Below are 6,152 nucleotides of genomic sequence, written 5' to 3'. Positions count from 1 at the left end.
GCTCAAACTAGCCTGATACGCAAAATAAAAGCAGCATTGCAAATAAATTAATAGATATGACCATGGAAAATATGTATTGCCAAATCATTGCTTTTTGCGCTGTTTCATTTATGTTTTGCAATTATTTATTTTTGTTTGCAAAAAGCACATTTACTTTCCTCAATACTTTAATTTTCGTTTGCAAAACTTTATTTTCTTTTGCAAAACTTTATTTTATTTTCCAAAACTTTATTTTTTTGCGTATCTATGTGGCATTATTTTGACTCCATACCATACTGACATTTTAATCAAGGTACTTATCTTGTCTCTTTCACATCAAAAAATCCAATTGTCTGTCTTGTCTGCATATGTCGAGCTCGAGCCCTAGTAAGCCTATGTGCCGGGGCTCAGCCAGGGGCCCCAGGAGCAACCCAGGGGCGTAGTTTGCGGGGGGGATGGGGGGGAGGTAACCCCCCAATATTCAAATCCATCAGTTACAACCCCCCCAATATTTCAACATGAAAATCACAGTAGATCTATACTAAAATATGTATAATTCATTTATTTTGTAACAATAATTTTGTTTCTAATCGAATATGTGTTTGCCATCATAAATTAGTCAAAAAAATATCCCCCCTCCATTGAACCGATTGGTAACACCCAACCAACGCGCGTCACACGTTCACCAACACTCACCAACGCGAGTGGTGCTCTACTGTTTGAATGAGAGAGCACGAGTAGCACCAAAAATGAAGAGAACCGTTGCCCAGCCAACTATATTAAACTTCTGTTCAAAGAGGGACGTTAAAAAGAATAAAGCATGTACTGAGAAGGAGGTATGTAAACATTGTAATAGCTCAGTACACTCCACATATATGTTAGCTAGCTAATCCATTGCAATTTAGCCATAACTATCAGTGTAACTGTAACCAGTTACTAAAACAGCCGTCTATTTTGTTACTTCAATTTTCAATAGCATCTGTAATTATCAATGACAAAAGTATTCACATCGGTGTTTGTTTTCTTCCTTAATTAATCTGACTTTTGAATGAACTGGCAGAATGAACGATTTAAGTAGCTCACTCATTAAAACGTCAAATCGCTGCCACCTACTGGCGGTTTCAATATATAACAATTTATTTCTTTTTAGAATCACTCTGTTATGTTAGAATTTGATGAATGGTTATACATAAATTCCATAAAGTTATGATAGATAGATAGATAGATAGATAGATAGATAGATAGATAGATAGATAGATAGATAGATAGATAGATAGATAGAGAAGAAATAAATTATCCAATAACGCTACACATAAAACAGATTTTTTTTAAATAAAAAAAATAATAATAACAGGTTGCATACCAACGCTCAACGAGTTACAAAGTAATGGATTACATTAACTATATTACTTTTTTGTATAATGAATTAAAGTAACGCATTACACTAATAATATTGGTAACTACACTACTTTACTAGATTATAGGAACGCGCTTTCCTGCCTTACCCAAGCCGTGTTTGCCTGTGTGTAAAGTTCTGTCTGTTTAAGTGGTGCATCCATGCGTGTGCCTGTATGTGTGCCGATGCCATAGAGATCGATTTGACATAGCTGATGAGCAACCTAAGCATTTGTCAGCCCTGCATGGCAATACAAAACTTGTGGTGAAAGATCCTGCTCACTGGTCATTTGAAGTAGTCACTCATCATCAACCGACCCCGCCTAAAGGCGGGCGTACACGGTGCGAATTCTGATGGTTGGAAGATCGCATACGCACACGTCACGAGTGAGTTTATCTGAAAATCGTACGGACGAGGTGATATACGACACGATTGTTAGACCTGCCGATTTCCGAAGCAATCGCATAAAGTTCCGTGTGTGTGTGTGTGTGTGTGTGTGTGTGAGAGAGAGAGAGAGAGAGCGAGAGCGAGCATGCAAGCAGAGCGTGAGCTCAAATCAGAATACCCTTTGTGACATGCTGGATAGAAAATATGTAAAAAGGTTTTTTTTCCTCATCTACTATAGCTGTTCAAGCCATTAGTTGACTAATCACATTGATTAGTTGATTATTCACATTCAATTTCTTAAATACTGGAGAGAATAAAATATTATAATTAGCATTTATATAGCACTCAAGCGCATGCATAAAGCTTGCCATAAAGAACCGGCAAAAGAAACGATTATGAATAAAAAATAAATAAATAAAAAAAACAGCAAGGAGACATTTTAATAAAAAAAAAAAAAAAAATGTTTTCTAAATCGGTGTCGGCTGCAAAGATGAAGTTGACATTGCTGACTCTCATCATCCTCGCAGTGGATGTGCAGAATGCACTTTTCATTCGGATTACATAATCAGAGAGTAGCCCATTTCTTTTCGTTTTGAATTATTTAGTTTAAAAGAAGACATTTCAAGCTTTCTATAGATATTTTTCTCATGTCTGTAAGGCAAGCAGCCTGTATGCTGAGTTTCAGTTCATAGCCTATAAGCCGCGCTGCAGATCAAGTGCAAGTGATCGCGCCCGCGCATCCATGAATATATTTGCTTCTTATTTATTAAACCAAGAAAACTGGTTGATGAAACATTGATTAAAATTAAGATACAATTTTTACAAAATGAAATTCACTGTAAAGAAAGTGTAGTAACTTTCAGAGTTCGTAGGGAAAGAAGAGGACAAGGGTCGGCGTTTGACTGCTGACTGAGCTTTATTTCAAGTATTCAAATGTCCAACAAAAGTCTGTGCAACGCATATCAAACAAAATAAACAATCCACAAAGGGCTTCACTCCAAGTTCAATATATAATCCACAATAGGGCTTCACTCCAGCGTTTGTCAGGATCAGCGTCTCAGTCAGCAGTCCCTCTCTCTCTCTCACACACTCCTGCTTCTCCTGGTGTTTTATCCTGTCTCCGCGCCAATTACTGGAACGAGAAACAGGTGTTCGTGATTTACATTTAACAAAGCGATGCCCTCTCGCTGATCGCTCTAATGGCCTGATGAGGTCCATACCAATTCTCTTGAAGGGGACCTGCATTAATGGGAAGGGGCGCAAAGGTGCTTTTGGAGCGGCCGGTGGATTTACCAACTGACATTCACGACAAGACGCACACCACCTGCGCACGTTCTTGTGAATGCCCGGCCAAAAAAATCGGGTCATGAGGCGATTTAGTGTTGCTGTTTGTCCTAAGTGTCCAGCCATTGGATTAGAATGAGCCATCTAGAAAAGCATTTCCCGGCGGCTCTTTGGAACTAATAACTGGGTTGTATCCTCCTTTGTCTGAGTGTCTTGGGTCACTCAATACAACCTATCTTTTATAATCACAAAATATGGATAAGTCAATGGTCGTCCAGGCTGGAGAGACTGACCGTCGATCGTGCTGACCTTTTCAAACGCATGTTTTAGCGTCTCGTCGTGAGACTGCTCCAGGGGAAAGTCATCGCGGTCTGAGAGAATCAGTCTCCCGATTTCGCTCTGTTCCCCTGAGGCAGTACTCACTGGTCCCTTGTCAGTCTCTCCCACCAGCACTCGCACATCCTTACCCAGCGAACTTTTATTCCAAGAGGCATCCGAGCACAAACATCCCAATAATTTATTAAACGCTGGCCAAATAGTTCCCAAAATGATCGGATGCCGGAGGTGCGGGTTAACTGCCACCTCAACACTATGCTTTTGTCCCCTAAATTGAATAACGACTGACACAATAGGATATTTCACCACGTCCCCATGCACAAACCGCACCCTAACCATGCGGCTTGTATCCAATGCCCCGGATGAAATCAGGCTTTGATGAACGGAGGTTTGGTTACAACCTGAGTCCACCAAAGCCTGATAGGTACCCCCTTGATACTCGCAGGTATTTGGTACCAGCCAGCTTGACCAGGGGCGGCCTGCGGGTCGTCCGGGACCCGGATCAACGTCCCAACCTCCATCACCGGACACCTGTCGATGAAATACTCCGGGTCCCCGCAACGCCAACAGGCCGTCCCAGACCTGCCCGCCGCTCTCGTGGCAGAGAGAGGGTTAAATGGTTGGCGCGGAGAGAGGGGAGAAACAGGAATGTGGTCCGTCCCGGCAGCAGACGGTCCCGCCCCCCTGGGCGGGGCACGAGGTCTGGAAAACTGCCCCTGTTCAGTCCACGAGGAGGGCCAGGCGGACGAGACCTGGGGAGAGGGATAGGTTTAGAGAGAGAGGGCTGGGGAAGAGGAGGAGAGAGAGAGATAGATGGAAGGGGTTCGCCGACCCCTGGGCACACCACCATGTGGTCCTCCGCCAGATGGATGGCCGACTCCAGCGACGTGGGACGGTGGCACTGGACCCATTCAGCTGTTTTCCTTGGCAGACAAGTTATAAACTGTTCCAGTACCACCCAATCAATGACTTGCTCCACGTTGCCTCCGTCGGCCAGGAGCCATTTGCGGCAGGAGTCCCGGAGCTGTTGGGCCGTCACAAACGGCCGGCCGGACTCACCCAATTCCAGGGAACGGAACCGTTGTCGATGTTGTTCTGGGGTCCGGCTGACCCGCTGAAGGATGGCCCTCTTGAGGTCCTCGAAGACCAGGAGGTTCTGTACGGGAAGCTGCTGCGCTGCCACCTGCGACTCACCCGACAGCAGAGGGATGAGCCGCATGGGCCACTGATCCAGGGGCCAACCTGAAACCTCTGCGGACTTCTCGAAGAGGTCCAGGAAGGCCTCCGGGTCATCTTGTGGGCCCATTTTATTGAGTGGAATATGGGTGGGCACAGCAAGCTGTCCGGTGGTCTCCGTACGAACCTCCTGGTCGATCCAGCTCCGGAACCTCTCGCGGTCTTTCTGCTGGACCTGAAGAATAGCCTGGAAGCGGCGCTCCTGATCCGTACGAAGGTCCAGCAGGGCTTGATGTTGGTCTTGATGCAAGACCGCGAGGGATGAAATGAGATCTGCAAATGGCGTTGGGGAGGTCGATTGCATGGCGGCAGCTCCCTTCTTCCTTCCCGGGTTTCGGCACCAGTGTAGTAACTTTCAGAGTTCGTAGGGAAGGAAGAGGACAAGGGTCGGCGTTTGACTGCTGACTGAGCTTTATTTCAAGTATTCAAATGTCCAACAAAAGTCTGTGCAACGCACATCAAAGAAAATAAACAATCCACAAAGGGCTTCACTCCAAGTTCAATATATAATCCACAATAGGGCTTCACTCCAGTGTTTGTCAGGACCAGCGTCTCAGTCAGCAGTCCCTCTCTCTCTCTCACACACTCCTGCTTCTCCTGGTGTTTTATCCTGTCTCTGCGCCAATTACTGGAACGAGAAACAGGTGTTTGTGATTTACATTTAACCCACTCACTCACCATGCGTCTCCTGACTCTCTCTTCGGCTGCAGACTCCGCTGAACCACGTCCCCCTCTCCACAAAAGTTAATGAAGTGATCAAAATCATGTCTGACTCACTCCATGTCTCCAGATGTTTTGCGCATCTTATGATGTATTCTATCTTACTCATGCTATTCACTTGTCTTATTCAAATAGATGAAATTAAAAAATAACATTATAATAGACATATTTAAACATAAATATGAAACTAAATATGTTTTCTTTAATGGCTACCAACACGTATTGTACAGTAGTACAGAGAAATTTCATGTCGTGATCAAGAGTGAGTTTTTTAACCTGATAACTGTAGCTCTTGGGCGATCCGCTGTAAAATATCATCTCGGTCGACCCTGTCATGGTACTCACTGCTTGACACATACAGCGCTCGCCCAAAATTCAGTGGGTTTATCCTCCTTTTCAAATTCGCCGTGGCACTGTCATCTTCATCTTTCTTCTTCTTCTTCTGTGGTTTTTCATAGCTCCTGATTGGTCTTCAGATAGATTGAAAAATCGGCTCGTTTAACCGCACACGTCACGAATTCAAGCCGATAGCTCCCTATCCCTTTTTTGACATGTTTAAAAATGATCGGGAGGTCAGAAAGTGCTCATAAGGCACTCTGCTCGGCTCGTAATTCCTCGCACATGATACGAGCCGCTACCATATGAGCATACACGATTTCCACACGATTGAAAAAAATCGCATACGAGCTCGTAAGACAGCAAAAATTGCACGGTGTACGCCCGCCTTAAACAAGCTAAGCATTTCTCAAGTCTTGTAGCGCTTCCCCTGTCCCCTGTCGACCATTGAATCACCCAGGTTTAAAAAAATATAGAT

Source organism: Megalobrama amblycephala, linkage group LG17 (assembly GCF_018812025.1).
Source record: "Megalobrama amblycephala isolate DHTTF-2021 linkage group LG17, ASM1881202v1, whole genome shotgun sequence".
NCBI classification, from domain to species: Eukaryota; Metazoa; Chordata; class Actinopteri; order Cypriniformes; family Xenocyprididae; genus Megalobrama; species Megalobrama amblycephala.
Note: the sequence above shows the minus strand (reverse complement) of the source record.